Genomic DNA, 21,220 nt, shown 5'->3' on the forward strand with positions numbered 1-21,220 from the left:
ACAAGTGGGAACTTCTTTGCTGTAAGGGTCCCAGAGCCCTGGCACAGGCTGCCCAGAGAGGTTGTGGAGTCTCCTTCCCTGGAGCCTTCCAAGGTCTGTCTGGATGTGTTCTGTGTGCTCTGTGAGCATCCTGTGGTCCTGTGAACTTTGCAGTCATGCTCCTGCTTTCCCTAAACGCGCAGATGAAAGGAGGTGTCTGCTGGGGGATGAACTGACAGCTTTGGACTAAGTTTTCTTCCTTTTTTTTTTAATTAAGTTACAGCCAAGTCGTGTTTTCCTCAGCCTGAGGCTTAAATTTAAGAGGGATTCATAAAAGCTGCAGTTTCCACTCCAAGGAGGTTCTCCAAGTTTGGAGAACTTCCGCCGAGGAAATGATTTTCCTCCTCAGTTCATGATCCTAATAAGCATGGTAGAAAAAAAATAAAAGGCAGCATGCAAGTAATTGCTGTGACTCCAGCCAAAAATAATACTGGGCAGGAGAGAGGTAATAAGTTTATTACCTACAGACAGCATAAAATTTAACGAGATTCTCTTTGCGTTGCATCCAGCAACCTTCAAGCGATGTCCTCGGACAAATTCATGTACAGCAGGAGAAAGGTGAGGGAGGTAAAAGGTAGAAGAGGTATGCAAAGTGGATGGCTCTTAGAGTTCTGCACAAGGCAAAGCATATTTCTTCTCCTAGCACTAGTTGTGTTCACAGACCTGTCAGGGTTGGAAGGGACCTCAAAGAGCATTCAGCTCCAGCTGTATTCACAGCTTATCATAGAATCAGCCAGGTTGGAAGAGACCTCCAAGCTCATCCAGTCCAACCTAGCACCCAGCCCTAACCAATCAACCAGACCATGGCACTAAGTGCCCCAGCCAGTCTTTGCTTGAAGACCCCCAGGCACGGTGCCTCCACCACCTCCCTGGGCAGCCCATTCCAATGCCAATCACTCTCTCTGTTTGAAGAACTTCCTCCTAACATCCAGCCTAGACCTACCCTGGCACAATACACAAGCAGAGAGTTACAACAGTTGCAGCTATTGACAGGAGTAGAGAAGTTAAAGGTGATAGAGAAACACAACAGCCCTGCCAGAAACCAGAGTCCCCAGCAGGGGCTCCCAACCACCCTGCCACCTTCTCCCCACCCTTCTGCCTTACCCCAGAGTTTGCCTTACATGCAAGGTGAGCTTGGAGGATTGGCAAGGGGAGTTAGGAAGCAGAAGGATTAATCACACAGACAGCAGGTTAGGGAGAGAAGAGAGACAGCCAGAGCCAGAGAGCAACTCTGTTATCTCTGTGTTCTTGCTCTTACCCATGTCAGCAAGCCAATGAGTGCTGCAGCCATCACCACTGTTTACTTTTCACAGCCTAGCATCTAATTCCTCTCACCAAAATATCCCAGCTAGGCTCACACCAGCACATCAAGGTTAGAAGGGACCATAGGGACTTGGTCCCTTCCAAAAGAGACACAGTATCACAGTATCAGTATCACAGTATCATCAGGGTTGGAAGAGACCTCACACCTCCCACTAGAGCAGGTTGCCCAGAGCCACATCCAGCCTGGCTCTAAAAGCTTCCAGGGATGAGGCTTCCACCACCTCCCTGGGCAACCTGTGCCAGTCTCTCACCACCTTCATGGTGAAAAATTTCTTCCTAACACCTAATCTAAATCTGCCCTCCTCTAGCTTTGTTCCATTCCCCCCAGACCTATCACTACCTTACACCCTAAAAAGTCCCTCCCCTGCTTTCTTGTAGCCCCCTTCAGATACTGGAAGGTCACAATAAGGTGTCCTTGGAGCTTTCTCTGCTCCCTTGATGTGCTGCTAGTTTGAGGCTGGAATATTTCAATGAGGAAAGTTAGCTGCTAGGCTGTGAAAAGGAAGCAGTGGTGAGGTCTGCTGCACTCACAGGCTTGCTGAGATGGGTAAAAGCAAGAACACAAACATAGATAAGACAGAGTGTGTGTGAGAGTCTCTGTCAGAATCTGTGACTGTGTTTTCTCCCTGGGCTTTTGCAGCTGTGTAACCCAACTAATCCTTCTGCTTCTAATCCCCCTTGCTGATCCTCCAACCTTACTCTGGGGTGAGGCAGAGGGGTGGAAAGAATGTGGCAGGGTGGTTGGGAGCCCCTCCTGGGGACTCTGGTTTCTGGCAGGGCTGTTGTGTTTGTGTATTACCTTTAACTTGTCTATTGCTGTCTCTAGCTGCAACTGTTGTAACTCTCTGCTTGCATCTTGTGCTGAGCTGTGAATACAAAGCCTCATTCCTTAACTCCCAGCTGGCTGAGTCTAGCCTGGGTGATTTCATCAGAGTTGGGGGGGCAGGTAACTCCCAAACCATCACACTTGGTAAGGAGCGCTGAAGATTGAATCCTTTCTGAGAAGGTGACTTGATACAAATACCTCCTAAAACCCTTATGTTCATTTAAGATCAAGTTACCAATGCCACATGTGTGACACAACCCCTATGAGGAGAGGCTGAGGGAGCTGGGGGTGTGCAGCCTGCAGCAGAGGAGGCTCAGGGCAGAGCTCATTGCTGTCTGCAGCTCCCTGAAGGGAGGCTGTAGCCAGGTGGGGTTGGGCTCTGCTGCCAGGCAAGCAGCAAGAGAAGAAGGGGACACAGTGTGAAGTTGTGCCAGGGGAGGTCTAGGCTGGATGTTGTTAGGAAGCTGTTGTCAGAGAGAGTGATTGGCATTGGAATGGGCTGCCCAGGGAGGTGGTGGAGTGGCTGTGGCTGGAGGTGTTGAAGCCAAGCCTGGCTGGGGCACTTAGTGCCATGGTCTGGTTGATTGTCCAGGGCTGGGTGCTGGGTTGGACTGGCTGAGCTTGGAGCTCTCTGCCAACCTGGCTGATTCTATGAGAAGGACCAGGTGGTGCATGGTGAAATTCCCCTGAGCTTCAGTGGGGCACACAAGCACTCCTTGGAACAACAGAAATGTGGAGCTTATTGTTTAGTGCTTGCTCATCAATTTAAAGTGCATCTTTGTGCTCCTTGAAACAGCTTCCTTGCTCGGTGCTGTGTATGCTGAGCCATCAGCTGAAGCCACAGTAGACCTCATCAGCTGGCTTAAGGCTTTTGCTTCTGATGAAATCTGCACTTCTGACTCCCCTGGCTGAGGAAGCAGAATTGCACCAGGGCATGTGAAAGCAGAGATCATTTTGCTGTTTCTTATTACCTACTAGTTGTGCCTAGACCTGCTGCTCAAGGATCTCTGCACTCTTCAGTATGTACTCTGTAGTCTGAGGTGAAATTGCTGTCCCTGCCCTGAAGCCCTCGTAGTTAGCTTCCACTCTGCAGGGCTGCTAGTGGTGTGTGAGTAGCTGCATACTACCAGGCTACACTTCCTTCTCTTCTGTGAGGAAAAGGTGTCTGAAGTTCAGTGACCTGTATTAGAATCAGTCAGATAAATACCAGGTAGTTCACTTGCTAGAGGATAGGGATCCACCCAGAGGGACCTGGGCAGGCTGCAGAGGTGTGCCCAGGCCAACCTCATGACATTCAATAAGGCCAAGTGAAAGGTCCTGCACCTGGGTGGGTGCAATCCTAAGCACAACTCAAGGCTGGGTGGGGAATGGCTGAGAGCAGCCCTGAGGAACAGGCCCTGGGGGTCTGAGCTGATGCAAAGCTCAACAGGAGCCTGCAGTGGGAGTGCAGCCCAGACACAACCCTGTGCTGGGCTGCAGCAAGAGCAGTGTGGGCAGCAGGGCAAGGGAGGAGATTCTGCCCCTTGGCTCTGCTTTCCTCACACCCCACCTGCACTCCTGGGGGCAGTTCTGGAGCCCCCAGCACAAGCAGGACATGGAAGTGTTGGAGCCAGTCCAGAGGAGGCCACCAAGATGCTGAGAGGTGGCTCTGCTGTGAGGACAGGCTGAGAGAGTTGGGGCTGTGCAGCCTGGAGAAGAGAAGGCTTCATAGAGACCTTGGAGTGGCCTTGCAGTGTCTGAAGGGGGAAGGCTGGGGAGGGACTATTGACAAGGTCTTGTAATGAGAGGATGAGAAGGAATGGGTTTGAAGTGGCAGAGGGGAGATTGAAACTGCATGTTAGGAAGAAGCTCTTTGCAGTGAGGGTGGTGAGACACTGGCACAGGTTGCCCAGGGAGGTTATGGAGCACAGAAGCACCCAATGTGATCTTTGATCCCATTGGGTGCTTCTGTGCTCCACAACCTCCCTGTAGGTGTTCCAGGCCAGGTTGGATGAGGCCTTGAGCAACCTGTTCCAGTGAGAGGTGTCCCTGCCTATGTCAGGGGCTTGGACCTGGCTGAGCTTTGAGGTCCCTTCCAGCCTAACCCGTTCTATGGTTATCGCTTGAGCTGTACCCAGGTTTGTTGGCCAATCTTGGCTAGATGTCAAGTGATGATGCCAGAACAAATTCTGCCATGAGACTGAGATGCAGTAAGCCATTTCTACTTCTTTCTCCAGCTAGCCTGGGTGGAGAAGTTTGGGCTTGAGGTGTGCAGCAGCAGTAATTTATGCCCAGCTGTTGAACCCTGCCTGCTGCGAAGTGTGGCAGGCTGTTAGCGTGGTGGTGGCTGGCTGGAGAGGCAAAAAACGGGCAGGAAAGAGGCCAGGGGATCACCAGCCTGCTGCTGCTGGGGATCTTTACAGCCCTTATATAAACATGTCTGGAATGAAAACAAGGTAGTTCTTTCTTCTTTTTTTTTCCCCTCCCCTTTCTCTGCTTTGGAGAGCTGTACAGAGTCCAAGCACAACACCGCAGGCTGAGCTGCCTGCTCCCTTTCCAAAAGGCACCACAGTGCCAGGAGATCAGGCCCACGAGTCTGGGTCAATTCTTGGCTTGCTGCAGGGTATCAACCTTCTGGGTCAGTTCTGGTTTTGCACTGTGACCACGAAGAGAGCAAAAGAGAAGGGAAAAGGGAAAAGGATAGCGATAGGAAGGGTGGGAGATAGCTGCTGTAATGCAGTGGACTGCAATGACAGTGTGTGGTGGGCTGGGACTCCCTCCTTTCCCCCCCACCCCCTTTCACAGTGTCACAGTATCATCAGGGTTGGAAGAGACCTCACAGATCATCAAGTCCAACCCTTTAGCACAGAGCTCAAGGCCAGACCATGGCACCAAGTGCCACGTCCAGTCCTGCCTTGAACAGCTCCAGGGACGGCGACTCCACCACCTCCCCGGGCAGCCCATTCCAGTGTCCAATGACTCTCTCAGGGAAGAACTTTCTCCTCACCTCCAGCCTAAATTTCCCCTGGCACAGCCTGAGGCTGTGTCCTCTTGTTCTGGTGCTGGCCACCTGAGAGAAGAGAGCAACCTCCTCCTGGCCACAACCTCCCCTCAGGTAGTTGTAGACAGCAATAAGGTCACCCCTGAGCCTCCTCTTCTCCAGGCTAACCAATCCCAGCTCCCTCAGCCTCTCCTCGTAGGGCTGTGCTCAAGGCCTCTCCCCAGCCTCGTTGCCCTTCTCTGGACACGCTCAAGCATCTCAATGTCCCTCCTAAACTGGGGGGCCCAGAACTGACCACAGTACTCAAGGTGTGGTCTAAGCAGTGCAGAGTACAGGGGCAGAATGACCTCCCTGCTCCTGCTGGCCACACCATTCCTGATGCAGGCCAGGATGCCACTGGCTCTCTTGGCCACCTGGGCACACTGCTGGCTCATGTTCAGGCAGGTATCAATCAGCACCCCCAGATCCCTCTCTGTCTGGCTGCTCTCAGCCACTCTGACCCCAGCCTGTATCTCTGCATGGGGTTGTTGTGGCCAAAGTGCAGCACCAGCACTTGGAGCTATTGAAGCCATCCCCTTGGACTCTGCCCATCTGTGCAGGCGGTCAAGGTCCTGCTGCAGAGCCCTTCTGCCCTCCAACCCAGCCACATCTGCCCTCAGCTTGGTGTCATCTGCAAACTTGCTGATGACTGACTCCATGCCCTCATCCAGATCATCTATGAAGATGTTAAAGAGGATGGGGCCCAGCACTGATCCCTGAGGGACACCACTAGTGACAGCTGCCAGCTGGATGTGGCACCATTCACCACCACTCTCTGGGCTCATCCCTCCAGCCAGTTCCTAACCCAGCACAGAGTGTTGCCATCCAAGCCATGGGCTGACAGCTTAGCCAGCAGTTTGCTGTGGGGGACAGTGTCAAAGGCCTTGCTGAAGCCCAGATAGACCACATCCACAGGCCTCCCCACAGCCACCAAGCGGGTCCCCCCAGTCAAAATTTACCAGACCATCTCAGAGAGCTTGGAAGTAAGATAAAGCTGTGTTTACAGCAAAGCTAAACTGAAAAGCATATAGATGTACTTGTGCACAATACAGGTACGTGCATTTACAGTTGTATACAGTTAGTGTGGGCAGTTCTGGAGCCCCCAGCATAAGGAGGACATGGAACTGTGAAGGGATTGATCCATTTCTTTCTTCTCATGTACTTCATTACCTTAGCTGGTATGGGACAGAGTTTGAGATGAGGCTGAAGGTTCAGGCTCCAGAGGTGGTGCTCAGTTATTTAATAGCTTAGCTTTACTTTCAGTTATTGAATAGCTCAGCTTGACTGTGACTGTCATGCAGGAAATGCAGGTGGATTGGAATGCTGGGTGCAGTTCTGCAGCCCCCAGTACAAGGACATGGAAGTGTTGGGGCCAGTCCAGGGGAGGCCACCAAGATGCTGAGAGGGCTGCAGTAGCTCTGCTCTGAGGACAGGCTGAGAGAGTTTGGGCTCTGCAGCCTGGAGAAGAGAAGGCTTCCAGGAGACCTTGGAGTGGCCTTGCAGTATCTGAAGGGGGAAAGCTGAGGAGGGACTAATGACAAGGTCTGGTAACGAGAGGATGAGGAGGAATGGGTTTGAACTGGCAGAGGGAAAATTGAAAGTGGATGTTAGGGAAGGGTTCTGTGCAGTGAGGGTGGTGAGACACTGGCAGAGGTTGCCCAGGGAGGTTGTGGAGCACAGAAGCACCCAATGTGAGCAAAGATCAAAGATCCCATTGGGTGCTTCTGTGCTCCACAACCTCCCTGGAGGTGATCAAGGCCAGGCTGGATGAGGCCTTGAGCAACTTTTTCTAGTGGGAGATGTCCCTGCCTGTGTCAGGAGGTTGGAACTGGCTGAGTGTTGAGTTCCCTGCCAACCTAAACCATTCCATGGTTCTATAATGAATAATACAGAAATCAAATTTTCTCTCCCCAGACAAAGAAAGCCCAGAGGGGGGCAACCCCACCCTCTCTGTCCCCAGGTAGAAAATAACCATCAAAACTCATCTGTTATCTGGTCAGTCAAGGTTAGAGAGAGAGAGAGAGAGAAGCTAAGAGAGCCAGTGACTGAGAGTCAGGAAGGAGAAACTGTTTCTGCATTGGCTTTTTATACCCCTTAGCAAACCAATGAATGACAGAGAGGTGATCTATTACTGTTCTTTCACATCCAGTGATCTAATTCACTTGGATTCTGCACTGAGCTTTCAGGAAAGTACCAGGTTCTCTTATTAGAATACTGCAACTAAGCTTTAATCCACTACACAATGTTTAATTGGAATGATAGAGCCTTTGGTCTAATAGAAAGCAGCAATGAAAAGAAAACACACTTGAGGTTTTCTGTGCTTTTGGGCTTTAAATAAGACCTGGTGAAATAGAATCTTCCTCACTTCTTCATCTGAGAAGCAGCAGGCTGACATGAATAGCCTGCCTTTGTTGTAGTAAGAACTTTGCTGCTCATAGGATGTTAGGGGTTGGAGTTGACCTCTGCAGATCATTGAGTGCCAAAACCCCCTGCCACAGCAGGACCACACCATCTAGCACAGGTCACAGAGGAGCACATCCAGACAGGGCTGGAAAGGCTCCAGAGAAGGAGGCTCCACAACCTCTCTGGGCAGCCTGTGCCACCCTTACACTGAAGAAGTTCTTCCTGACGTTGTGGTAGAACTTGCTGTGCTGTAGTTTATCCCCATTACCCTGTGCCTTATCCCAGGGCACAGGTGAGCAGTTTGTCCCCTCCCTCTTGGCTCCCAGCCCTCAGCTATTTGTACACATTGATTAGATCCCCTCTAAGTCTTCTCTTCACCAAAGCAGACAGCCCCAGGTCCCTCAGCCTTTCCTCCTCACAGGGCAATGCTCCAGCCCCTTAATCATCTTCTTAGTCCTCCCTTGTACTCTCCCCTGTAGATCCCTGTCTCTCCTGAACTAGGAAGCTCAAAACACAGTATTCCAGGTGAGATCTGCTGGCCACACTCCTCTTAATGCACCCCAGGATCCCCTTGGCCTTCTTGGCCACAAGGACACATTGCTGTCTCATGGATAGCTTCTTGTCATAGAATCATAGAATCAACCAGGTTGGAAGAGACCTCCAAGATCATCCAGTCCAACCTAGCACCCAGCCCTAACCAATCAACCAGATCATGGCACTAAGTGCCTCATCCAGGCTTTTCTTGAAGACCCCCAGGGACGGTGCCTCCACCACCTCCCTGGGCAGCCCATTCCAATGCCAATCACTCTCTCTGTGAAGAACTTCTTCCTAACATCCAGCCTAGACCTACCCTGGCACAACTTGAGACTGTGTCCCCTTGTTCTATTGCTGGTTACCTGGGAGAAGAGTCCACCAGGACTCCTGAGTCCTTCTCCACAGGGCTGCTTCCCAGATCTCCAGGTGGAGCAGAAGGTTGGCTGCATACCCAGGGACCTTGCTGGAAGGCTGCTGCAGAGTGGCATGTGAGCTTTTAAACTGGGAGGTTACTTTAATGCTGCAGTTCTTACATTCAGCATAACTGTGGCTGTATGCTTTAGTTTGAGAAAGCAGAGTCAACAAATGGGCTTTGGATTTGGAAGTGAAGGGAACACAAGGGAACTGAAGTCCTTTGTGCTTCTCCCTCTGGATAGGCCAGCTACTAGGGTGGCTTCTGGAAGCATCCACTCTAGCATCTCTTCCAGCATCACAACAAGTGTATCAGGCTCTGCTTTGCAGAAGGTAGTTAAAAAGATTGCTGAAGAAGGAACAAAACTTCTCATGGTAGTGAAGGAAGGACAAAACCTTTCAGGTTGGGGAAGAAAATACAAAGTCTGTCAAGTTAGTAAAGAGGGAACAAAACTTCTCAGGTTAGTGAAGAAGGGACAAAACCTTTCAGGTTAGTGGAGAAGGAACAAAACTTCTCAGGTTAGTGGAGAGGGAACAAAGATTTTCATGTTAGTGAAGAAGGGACAAAATCTTTCAGGTTAGTGGAGAGGGAACAAAACTTTCCAGGTAGTGGAGAAGGAACAAAACCTTTCAGGTTAGTGGAGAGGGAACAAAACCTTTCAGGTTAGTGGAGAGGGAACAAAACTTTTCAGGTTAGTGGAGAGGGAACAAAACTTTACAGGGTAGTGGAGAGGGAACAAAACTTTACAGGGTAGTGGAGAGGGAACAAAACCTTTCAGGTTAGTGGAGAAGGAACAAAACTTCTCAGGTTAGTGGAGAGGGAACAAAGATTTTCATGTTAGTGAAGAAGGGACAACATCTTTCAGGTTACTGGAGAGAGAACAAAAGTTTCAGGTTAGTGAAGAGGGAACAAAACTTTTCAGGTTAGTGGAGAAGGAACAAAACTTTTCAGGTTAGTGGAGAAGGAACAAAACTTTTCAGGTTAGTGAAGAGGGAACAAAACTTTTCAGGTAGTGGAGAAGGAACAAAACTTTTCAGGTTGGTGGAGAAGGAACAAAACTTTTTAGGTTAGTGGAGAAGGAACAAAACTTCTCAGGTTAGTGGAGAGGGAACAAAGATTTTCATGTTAGTGAAGAAGGGACAAAATCTTTCAGGTTACTGGAGAGGGAACAAAAGTTTCAGGTTAGTGGAGAGGGAACAAAACTTTTCATGTTAGTGGAGAAGGAACAAAACTTTTAAAGGTTAGTGGAGAGGGAACAAAACTTTTCAGGGTAGTGGAGAGGGAACAAAACTTTTCAGGGTAGTGCAGAAGGGACAAAACTTTTCAGGTTAGTGGAGAGGGAACAAAACTTTTCATGTTAGTGGAGAAGGAACAAAACTTTTAAAGGTTAGTGGAGAGGGAACAAAACTTTTCAGGTTAGTGGAGAGGGAACAAAACTTTTCAGGGTAGTGGAGAGGGAACAAAACTTTTCAGGGTAGTGGAGAGGGAACAAAACTTTTCAGGGTAGTGGAGAGGGAACAAAACTTTTCAGGGTAGTGGAGAGGGAACAAAACTTTTCAGGGTAGTGAAGAAGGGACAACATCTTTCAGGTTACTGGAGAGGGAACAAAAGTTTCAGGTTAGTGGAGAGGGAACAAAACTTTCCAGGTTGGTGCAAAAGGGACAGAACTTTTCATCTCTTTTCTCCCCCAGCAAATATAAGCAAATACTAATAAGGGGCAGTTAGAACCAAACCCTGCTCCATTCAGGTGGAGAGTATTGCAGAGTCAGAACTTGCCAGCTGTGTATAGAAATGGCTTGGGAAAGGAGATGTGATGTGCAGCCCACAGCTCAGAGTACACAGGGCCACAGAATGTCACTGGTGACATTATTATGGGTGTGAACAATTTCACTGAGATTGAAGAAACACTGCCCAGTTGTTAATATGAAAAGCCCCACTTGCAGGTAGTGTTTTCATTCCTAAGCAGATATTAATGTGTTGGGCTAGCTCCTGGTTGAGGAAAGCAACGTTTCAGCTGTCATAATCACGTTTGAGTCAGCAGCTAGTAGTGGAGGAATGCTGCTGCTGGCATGAGCCCTTGGAAGCTTACTAAGAGAGAAGGGAGTTTGCTGCAGTTGTCAGATTGAGCAAAACCTTCCTGGGACCTTGTGCCAGTAGTGTGTTGTGAAGAACTGTGTACTGTGTCCATAGAATCATAGAATCAAGCAGGTTGGAAGAGACCTCCAAGCTCAGCCAGTCCAACCTAGCACCCAGCCCTGGCCAAGCAACCAGACCATGGCACTAAGTGCCCCAGCCAGGCTTGGCTTCAACACCTCCAGGCACAGCGACTCCACCACCTCCCTGGGCAGCCCATTCCAATGCCAATCTCTCTCTCTGACAACAACTTCCTCCTAACATCCAACCTAGACCTGCCCTGGCACAGCTTGAGACTGTGTCCCCTTCTTCTGTTGCTGGTTGCTGGGCGAGACCCTGGATCATCTTTGTGTACCTCCTCTGGACTTGTTCCAACACATCTATGTTCCTGTTACAGTGAGGACCCCAGAACTCCCTTCAGGCAGTGGAAGTCCAGTTCTGGGCTCCTTCTCTATTCAAGAGAGATGTTGAGGTACTGGAAGGTGTTTGGAGAAGGGCAGCAAAGCTGGGGAGGGGCCTGGAGCAGAGCCCTGTGAGGAGAGGCTGAGGGAGCTGGGGGTGTGCAGCCTGCAGCAGAGGAGGCTCAGGGCAGAGCTCATTGCTGCCTGCAGCTGCCTGCAGGGAGGCTGTAGCCAGGTGGGGTTGGGCTCTGCTGTGCCAGTCAAGCAACAAGAGAAGAAGGGGACACAGTGTGAAGTTGTGTCAGGGGAGGTCTAGGTTGGATGTTGTTAGGAAGTTCCTGGCAGAGAGAGTGATTGGCATTGGAATGGGCTGCCCAGGAAGGTGGTGGAGTGGCTGTGCCTGGAGGTGTTGAAGCCAAGCCTGGCTGGGGCACTTAGTGCCATGGTCTGGTTGCTTGGCCAGGGCTGGGTGCTAGGTTGGTCTGGATGAGCTTGGAGGCCTCCCCCAAGCTGGCTGATTCTATGAAATCCATGAGAAGTGTGAGATTTTAGGCTGTTTGGTCTGAAATCAGAGCTGCTCTTACAGCATTAGTTTGCTTTTCCTCCAGAGATTAACACTTGGCAGTTCTGGGCTAAATTTCAAGAAGAGCAAACTCTAACCTGTGCATTTTCCCTTTGCTTGTTTTTCTTAACCTGAGACCAGTCTGAAGTGTGTTTGCAATAAAATGCCAGGGAAAATAAAATTTAATTGAATAATCCCTTTCCAAGCTTTGGGAACTACTCTCTCCAGTTTGTAAAGACAGCTAAAAATACCTCCTGTACTCAGCAGGCATTTGAAAGCTTGCTCAAGTTCAGCTTGACCACCACCTGATGTGCCCAAGCATTTGCTGCTTTTAGCTGCAGGCCCTCACCCTCCCAGATGAGTTTATTCATACATGGCACTCATAGAACATACTCTTGAGTTAGCAAATGTGGTTGTGTTTGCTGTACAGGACAGAAGAGCTCCAAACTACAGCTCTTGTTTCATCACTGTCTGGGAGGATGACTTTGACCCAGTGCAGTTGTCATATTTACCACCCAAAAGTGGTTGCTGTTTACTTCTCAGAGATGATTGTCGTAGGAGTGATGTGGGTTAGGAACTTAGAATCATAGAATCAAGCAGGTTGGAAGAGACCTCCAAGCTCAGCCAGTCCAACCTAGCACCCAGCCCTGGCCAAGCAACCAGACCATGGCACTGAGTGCCCCAGCCAGGCTTGGCTTCAACACCTCCAGGCACAGCCACTCCACCATCTCCCTGGGCAGCCCATTCCAATGCCAATCACTCTCTCTGACAACAACTTCCTAACAACATCCAGCCTAGACCTCCCCCACCACAACTTCACACTGTGTCCCCTTCTTCTGTTGCTGCTTGCCTGGCAGCAGAGCCCAACCCCACCTGGCTACAGCCTCCCTTCAGGGAGCTGCAGACAGCAATGAGCTCTGCCCTGAGCCTCCTCTGCTGCAGGCTGCACACCCCCAGCTCCCTCAGCCTCTCCTCACAGGGCTATGCCCAGGCCCCTCCCCAGCCTTGCTGCCCTTCTCCAAACACCTTCCAGCACCTCAACATCTCTCTTCAGTTCAGCAGCCCAGAACTGGACACAGCACTCAAGGTGTGGCCTGAGCAGTGCTGAGCACAGGGGCACAAGAACCTCCCTTGTCCTGCTGCCCACACTGCTCCTCAGCCAGCCCAGGATGCCATTGGCTCTGCTGCCCACCTGGGCACTGCTGCCTCACCTTCAGCTCCTCTCTCCCAGCACCCCCAGCTCCCTCTCTGCCTGCCTGCTCTCAGCCACTCTGGCCCCAGCCTCTAGTGCTGCTTGGGGTTGTTGTGGCCAAAGTGTAGAACCCTGCCCTTGGCCTTGTTCAGTCTCATCCCATTGGCCTCTGCCCACCCATCCAGCCTGGCCAGGTCCCTCTGCAGGGCTCTCCTACCCTCCAACAGCTCCACAGCTGCTCCTAGCTTGGTGTCACCTGCAAGCTTACTGATGCTGGACTCAATCCCCTGATCCAGATCCTCAATAAAGATATTGAACAGGACTGTGCCCAGCACTGATCCCTGGGGCACAACACCAGTGACAGCTGCCAACTGTATGTGGCACCATTCACCACCACTCTCAGGGCCCAGCCATCCAGTCAGTTCCTAATCCAGCACAGAGTGCCCTTGTCCAAGCCAAGGGCTGCCAGCTTTGCTAGGTCTGGGACTTCCAAGTTTAGATGTTTGAGGGATTAGGGTTTTAAAGCTGTCAGAGGACTGTGAAAATAAGTAAGAATTTACAGAGCTTTCATCTGAACTTATTTTCTTAGATACAGAGTTGATTCTTGATTCTAAATACAGAATTGATTCATGATTCCAGAGGAAGTCTAAGTAGGACCAAACAAAGTTAAATGATGCTTGCCTGAAGTCTACCCTAATTGCAAGATTTCTCCTCTGATGCAGTTGAAATAGGTTTGTGTGGCTCTTTCTCCCACTTTGCTCTGCTCTCCTCACACCCCACCTGCAGTCCTGGGGGCAGTTCTGGAGCCCCCAGCACAAGAAGGACATGAAAGTGTTTGAGCCAGTCCAAAGGAGGCCACCAAGATGCTGAGAGGGCTGCAGCAGCTCTGCTGTGAGGACAGGCTGAGAGAGTTGGGGCTGTGCAGCCTGGAGAAGAGAAGGCTTCCAGGAGACCTTGGAGTGGCCTTGCAGCATCCGAAAGGGGCTACAAGAAGGCTGGGGAGGGACTATTTACAAGGGCTTGTAATGAGAGGATGAGGAGGAATGGGTTTGAAGTGGCAGAGGGGAGATTGAAAGTGGATTTTAGGAAGAAGTTGTTTGCAGTGAGGGTGGTGAGACACTGGCACAGGTTGCCCAGGGAGGTTGTGGTGCACAGAAGCACCCAATGTGATCTTTGATCCCATTGGGTGTTTCTGTGCTCCACAACCTCCCTGTAGGTGTTCCAGGCCAGGTTGGATGAGGCCTTGAGCAACCTGTTCTAGTGGGAGGTGTCCCTGCCTATGGCTGGGGGTTTGAACTGGCTGAGCTTTGAGTTCCCTTCCAACCTAAACCATTCCATGGTTCACCTTTAGCTCAGAAACACATATATCCCTGTTTGCTCTCTGGAGCAAAGTTTCCTTTGGATTCATTGCCATTGCCTGAAGGAAAATGTTTGATGAAACTATGTGCAACTGAAAAAGCTGACTTGGGACCCAGCATGTCTGCAATTAGAGGCTCCTTCTCTTCCTCTGAATATTTCATCCTTTGCAGTCTTCTATCTCCATATAAACCACTCTATACTCCTCAGAGAGTTTGCTTTAGTTAATGAACTTGTAGGTACTGAAGGGTCCCACTCCTGGGCACAGGTCCATAATTGCTCTTTCAGGGTGGCAGAAGTTGCTCTGCCTCATCTCCCCTAATCGTGGGTGCTCATTGTTATTCATGAGCTGCTCCTGTAATGAAGGCAATGCAGCCAAAGAGTGATGCCAAGACATGAGGGATGGGCTGGACCTCAGACAGAGTGGGATGCTCATCAGCTGCATCTCGTTGAACAACCTCATGAGGTTCAGCAAGACCAAGGGCAAGGTGCTGCAGCTAGGCCGAGGCAATGCCAAGTACAAATCCAGGCTGGGCAGTGAGTGGCTGGAGAGCAGCCCTGAGGAGAGGGACGTGGGGGTGCTGCTGGAGAAGCTCACCAGGAGCCAGCAGTGTGCACTTGCAGCCCAGAAAGCCAAGCAGAGCCTGGGCTGCAGCAGCAGAAGTGTGGCCAGCAGGGCCAGGGAGGGGATTCTGCCCCTCTACTGTGCTCTGCTGAGACCCCACCTGGAGTACTGCATCCAGTTCTGGAGCCCCCATTACAAGAGGGCTGTGGAGATGCTGGAGAGTGTCCAGAGCAGGGCCAGGAGGATGCTGAGAGGGCTGCAGCAGCTCTGCTGTGAGCACAGCCTGAAAGACTTGGGGCTGTTGAGTCTGAAGAGGAGAAGGTTCCAAGGTGACCTTCTTGTGACCTTTCAGTATCTGAAGGGGGCTCCAAAAAAGCTGGGGAGGGACTTTTGAGGCTGTGAGGGAGTGTCAGGACTGGGGGGAATGGAGCAAAGCTGGAGGTGAGGAGAGTCAGAGTGGCTGGGAGGAGGAAGTTGTTGGTGATGAGAGTGGTGAGAGGCTGGCATGGGTTGCCCAGGGAGGTGGTTGAGGCCCCATGGCTGGAGGTGTTTAAGGCCAGGCTGGCTGAGGCTGTGTGCAGCCTGCTTTAGTGTGAGGTGTCCCTGGGCATGGCAGGGGGGTTGGGACTGGATGTTCCTTGTGGTCCCCTCCAACCCTGACTGATGCTATGGTTGTACATTCTCCGTGCAAGCCCAGGCCTGTCTGAAGTGCTGTCAAGGTGGGTTGCTCTCACGTTTCTGAAAGCCCTTTAATGCACTCTAGTTTAAAGAGAGGGATTCTTCTCATCTGGGAAACACAGCAGTCTGTTCAGTATGAGCCAGCAGTGCCCAGGTGGGCAAGCAAGGCAATGGCAGCCTGGCTGGGAGCAGAAACAGGGTGGGCAGCAGGGGATCATCCTCCTGTGCTCAGCACTGGGGACTTCACACCTCAACTGCTGTGTTCAGATCTGGGCCCCTCACTACAGGAGGGACATCAAGATTCAGGAGCCTGTCCAGAGAAGGGCAATGAGGCTGGAGAAGGGCCTAGAGCACCTGGGCTATGAGGAGGGGCTGAGGGAGCTGGGGGTGTTCAGGCTGGAGAAGATGAGGCTGAAGGTAGAGCTCATTGCCCTCTACAGCTCCCTTCAGGGGGGTTGGAGCAAGGAGGGGGCAGTTTCTGCTCCTTGGTGGCAAGGCACAGGAGCAGAGGAAATGGTTCCAAGCTGCCCCAGGGGAGGTTCAGGCTGGATGCTAGGAAATATTTCTTGCCAGAGAGGGTTCTCAGCCACTGGAATGCTCTGCCCAGGGCAGTGCTGGAGCCCCCATCCCTGGAGGTGTTTGAGCAGCCTGTGGAGCTGATGCTTAGGGATGTGGTTTGGTGTTGAGCCTGCAGTGCTGGGTGCTAAGGTTGGACTGGATGAGCTTGGAGGACTCTTCCAGCCAGATGTTTTCTGTGCTCCTATGACTCCAGTGACTTTCATTCAGTATATTTAAGGCAAGAAAATACTTAGACTGTGCCTTTCACCTGCCCATCTTATTTGAAAGTGTTTTGCTTCTGGTTTAAATTTCCCAGAGACTCAAATATAGTTAATAGAAGCAAGAACAATTTCTAGAATGCCTTTCCCTTTCCCCTCCCTTGGTGCCATGGTCTGGCCTTGAGCTCTGTGGTAAAGGGTTGGACTTGATGATCTGTGAGGTCTCTTCCAACCCTGATGATACTGTGATACTGTGAATTAGATGTAGAGAGGAAAAGGGAAAGCACACCAAATAAATAGTCTCACTTCGATATGGGAGTTAAAAGAGCAAACTTTAACAATGAATTAAAGGTTATTTGAAGTAGGGAAGTTACAAAGGGGCACAGGGAAGGGAAAACAAGATGTAATATATACATATATATATATACAACCACATTGATGGCAATGGGTTTGTTTGTCTGCCATGTGGACTCATGGCCATGTGGTAAAACAAAGAGCAGGAGGAATGGGCTGCCCAGGGAGGTGGTGGAGGCACCCATCCCTGGGGGTGTTCAAGAAAAGACTGGATGAGGCACTCAGTGCCATGGTCTAGTTGACTGGATAGGGCTGGGTGATAGGTTGGACTAGATGATCTTGGAGGTCTCTTCCAACCTGGTTGATTCTATGTTATTCTATGTTATTCTAAGAGGAGGGTGATGCTCTCAGGCAAGGAGACAGGGCAAGAGAGGACAGACCAGGATGTTCCTCTCTTTCTGTAGGGGTCTAGACAGGAAGCAAGAGTGGGCTAAGCACTACACCTGGAGTAAGGTTCGGACCCACCACCAGAGAGGAGTCAGGAGGATGTGGGGTCAGGGTCAAGACCACTCACCCAGGAGGCTTAACCCTTTACAGAAAGGTTTTGGCATTCACAAGAAATAAGATGGATTGTGTTCCCTGAAAGGGAGTCATTTCTGCTAGCTAATGAATCAGCAGGGGAAGATTCAGCAGGCTGGATGTTAGGAGGAAGATCTTGGCAGGGAGGGTGATTGGCATTGGAATGGGCTGCCCAGGGAGGTGGTGGAGTGGCTGTGCCTGGAGGTGTTGAAGCAAAGCATGGATGAGGCACTTAGTGCCATGGTCTGGTTGCTTGGCCAGGGCTGGGTGCTAGGTTGGGCTGGCTGAGCTTGGAGGTCTCTTCCAACCTGGTTGATTCTATGATTCTAAAAGCTGGTCCTGCCCCCAGGGAGTTATTTATATCAATATATATACAAAGGAGGAGAAGGGGGAAAAACCAACTTTGAGTTTTGGAGGACTCTTCCAATGTGATTGATTCTATGATTCTAAGAGCTGGTGCTGCCCCCAGGGAGTTATTTATATCAGTATATGTACAAAGGAGGAGAAGGGGGAAAAACCAACTTTGAGTTTTGGAGGTCTCTTCCAACCTGGTTGATTCTATCCTGTAGTGATGGCAGGAAGACTCTTGCACAAAACCAGACTTTGCAGGCTTCCTGCTTTTCACTTCTGGTGTCTGAAAGGTCCTCATGGTTTTAAGAGTTCCATAATATTTTGTTTTCCTGTAAAAACACCTGCCCCCCCATATTTCACCAACTGGGACAGCTTTTTGCAACTGGGAGTCATTTAGTTTGGTGCAGACATCATGATCCATTCGTTTGCAATGATGGATTCTGTTAAGTCAACACTTAGGAACTAGTTGCTCATAGCAGGAGGTCCTCTTTAATAGGTGAGTTATAAGCTGGGAGGTCTCTTTTCTGCTCCAAGGGTTTTCTTTTCCTCTAAAATATTTAATCCATAAGATTAAAAAGGTGAAAAACAATTCCTTGTATGGTTGCTGAAACTTTGGAATGCAGACAAGGAGTGAAATGATCCAGAATTTTGGCAGTGCCATGAAGGCAATAGCAGTGTGCCCAGGTGGGCAGCAGAGCCAGTGGCATCCTGGGCTGGCTCAGGAGCAGTGTGGGCAGCAGGACAAGGGAGGTTCTTGTGCCCCTGTGCTCAGCACTGCTCAGGCCACCCCTGGAGTGCTGTGTCCAGTTCTGGGCTCCTCAATTGCAGAGAGATGTTGAAGGTGTTAAGCATCTCTGCCTTTTCCTCATCCTTTGTCACTATATTCCCCTCTCTATCTAGTTAGGACTGGAGGTTGTCCTTGCCCCTTCTCTTGCCCTTCATATATTTATAGAAACATTTTTAATTCTCCTTTCTATGAAAGGTTTTTGCAATTGCAGGAAACAGCAAAAGAAGAAGAAAGGTTTCACCTCCCTGAGCACTTCTTTTCATTTGGGCAGCCATGACCATTTGGCATTGCCCTTTCCTTCAGTGCTCAAATTTTGGCTGTTAGGGGTTTTGTCTCCTGATGTAGCCTAAGGAAATCTTTGAAGTGAGGTGCATTACCATATAAGCTCTGGAAGTCTCTGGTTGCACTAGGTCAGGATAAGAAATGTTTGCTCAGGTGCCCTGCCTTAGGAAGATAAGTGTGCTCTGCCTTCTCACAACACATAGAATCATAGAATCAACCAGATTGGAAGAGACCTCCAAGCTCATCCAGCCCAACCTAGCACCCAGCCCTGGCCAAGCAACCAGACCATGGCACTAAGTGCCCCAGCCAGGCTTGGCTTCAACACCTCCAGGCACAGCGACTCCACCACCTCCCTGGGCAGCCCATTCCAATGCCAATCACTCTCTCTGCCAACAACTTCCTAACAACATCCAGCCTAGACCTACCTTGCCACAGCTTGAGACTGTGTCCCCTTGTTCTGTTGCTGGTTGCCTGGGAGAAGAGGCCACCCCCCACCTGGCTACAATGTCCCTTCAGGTAGTGAGGTCCCCCCGATCCTCCTCTTCTGCAGGCTGCACACCCCCAGCTCCTTCAGCCTCTCCTCATAGGATTTGTGCTCCAGGCCCCTCACCAGCTTTGTTGCCCTTCTCTGGACACCTTCCAGCACCTCAACATCTCTCTTGAACTGAGGAGCCCAGAACTGGACACAGTACTCAAGGTGTGGCCTGACCAGTGCTGAGCACAGGGGCAGAATAACCTCCCTTGTCCTACTGGCCACACTGCTCCTGATGCAGGCCAGGATGCCATTGGCTCTCTTGGCCACCTGGGCACACTGCTGGCTCATCTTCAGCTTACTATCTATCAGTACCCCCAGGTCCCTTTCCTTCTGGCTGCTTTCCAGCCACTCAGTCCTCAGCCTGTAGTGCTGCTTGGGGTTGTTGTGGCCAAAGTGCAGAACCCTGCCCTTGGCCTTGTTCAATCTCATCCCATTGGCCTCTGCCCACCCATCCAGCCTGGCCAGGTCCCTCTGCAGGGCTCTCCTACCTTCCAGCAGATCAACACCTGCTCCTTGTGCTATGTTTTGGCTAAAACCCTCACTGTGTTTTTCACACTCGAACTGTTTGTTTCTCATTCCTGTTTCCCCAGACTGTGTATCTGGGACATCCTTTTCATCTCACCAGCGCTCAGTCAGAATGGAAATGTCCCTTGTGTGCATTTGAATGTCTCCCTCCCTTGGGGTGGTCCTCCCTGGCTGGCAGAGGGAGCAGAAATGAACCAATCGTCTGTCACTTAACAATGCTGTTAGAGATGCTGCGAGCTTTCTCTCTTACGTTCCAGTTGCATGGCACACTGGGTAGCTGGTATCTAGGGAGCCATGCTTCTGCAGGGGCTCACTCTGTGGTCTGCCCTGAGCAATCAGTCTGAAGTACTCTACATAGTCCAGATTTAGGCTTTGGTGATGAATTGTTGAATTGATTGGCACATGTGCAGTAAATACCACATATATATATACATACACACACACATACACACATATATATATATATATATATATATGAAAGAATGGTCTGGGTTGGGAGGGACCTCCAAAGGTCATATGGTCCAAACCTATCTGCAGACAGCAGAAGCATCCTCAGCTAGACCTTGAACATCACAGTATCACAGTATCACCAAGGTTGGAAGAGCCCTCACAGCTCATCAAGTCCAACCCTTTAGCACAGAGCTCAAGGCCAGACCATGGCACCAAGTGCCACGTCCAGTCCTGCCTTGAACAGCTCCAGGGACGGCGACTCCACCACCTCCCCGGGCAGCCCATTCCAGTGTCCAATGACTCTCTCAGGGAAGAACTTTCTCCTCACCTCCAGCCTAAATCTCCCCTGGCACAGCCTGAGGCTGTGTCCTCTTGTTCTGGTGCTGCTCACCTGAGAGAAGAGAGCAACCTCCTCCTGGCCACAACCACCCTTCAGGTAGTTTTAGACAGCAATAAGGTCTCCCCTGAGCCTCTTCTTCTCCAGGCTGTGAGGGTGACAGAACCCTGCAAGAGGCTGCCCAGGGGGGTTGTGGAGTCTCTCTCTCTGCAGATATTCAAAACCCACCTGGATGTTCCTGTGTGATCTGCTCGAGGTGATCCTGCTCTGGCAGGGGGGTTGGACTGGATGAGCCTTGGAGGTCCCTTCCAGCCCCTGACATTCTGTGACTCTGTGGAAGGCAGCTTGTGCTGTCCCTGTGACTAAAGGAATGAACAAGGTTTGGTCTCTGCAGGTGTTCATATAGGATGTCTCTTACACTAAAGCTTTGGACTCTGACTGTAGGTCAGTCCCTATAAAACCAAGTCAAGCAAACAATCCTCAGCGAACAATAAAGACTTCACACGATTCTGACAGCAAATGCAGGTGAAGGAGCAGTAGATGTAGCGGGCTGTGATGCTCCAATGATGTTTTCACCAAGACACAAGAAGGATTAAACCCACAGCTTCTCTCCTCAGGGGGCAGCGGGTGTGTGCCAGTGGGTGCCATCTGGATATCCCTTTTGGATAAGGAGCCTTTTTGTGGCCAGTAGAAACTGGGCCTCATAGTGTGATGTTTAGCCACATTTCAGGATGCTAATTACCAATTAGGCTTCCTCGAGTGTTTGCTGGGTTGTAATCAAATCCCTGGATTAAGCAAGTAGGTGTTTGATTTGTTTTTGCAGAAGAGCCTCATTAGAAGTCCATAGGAGTTGAGTGCATC

The 21,220-nt window shown here is 50.6% G+C and overlaps 1 protein-coding gene across 2 annotated transcripts in view; it reads left to right on the top strand.

Moving 5' to 3' along the window:
- BMPR1B (bone morphogenetic protein receptor type 1B) overlaps positions 1–21,220 on the top strand; it is a 294,174-nt gene that overhangs the window by 77,073 nt on the left and 195,881 nt on the right. The window lies entirely within an intron of this gene.

Source organism: Pogoniulus pusillus, chromosome 9 (assembly GCF_015220805.1).
Source record: "Pogoniulus pusillus isolate bPogPus1 chromosome 9, bPogPus1.pri, whole genome shotgun sequence".
Classification (NCBI taxonomy): domain Eukaryota; kingdom Metazoa; phylum Chordata; class Aves; order Piciformes; family Lybiidae; genus Pogoniulus; species Pogoniulus pusillus.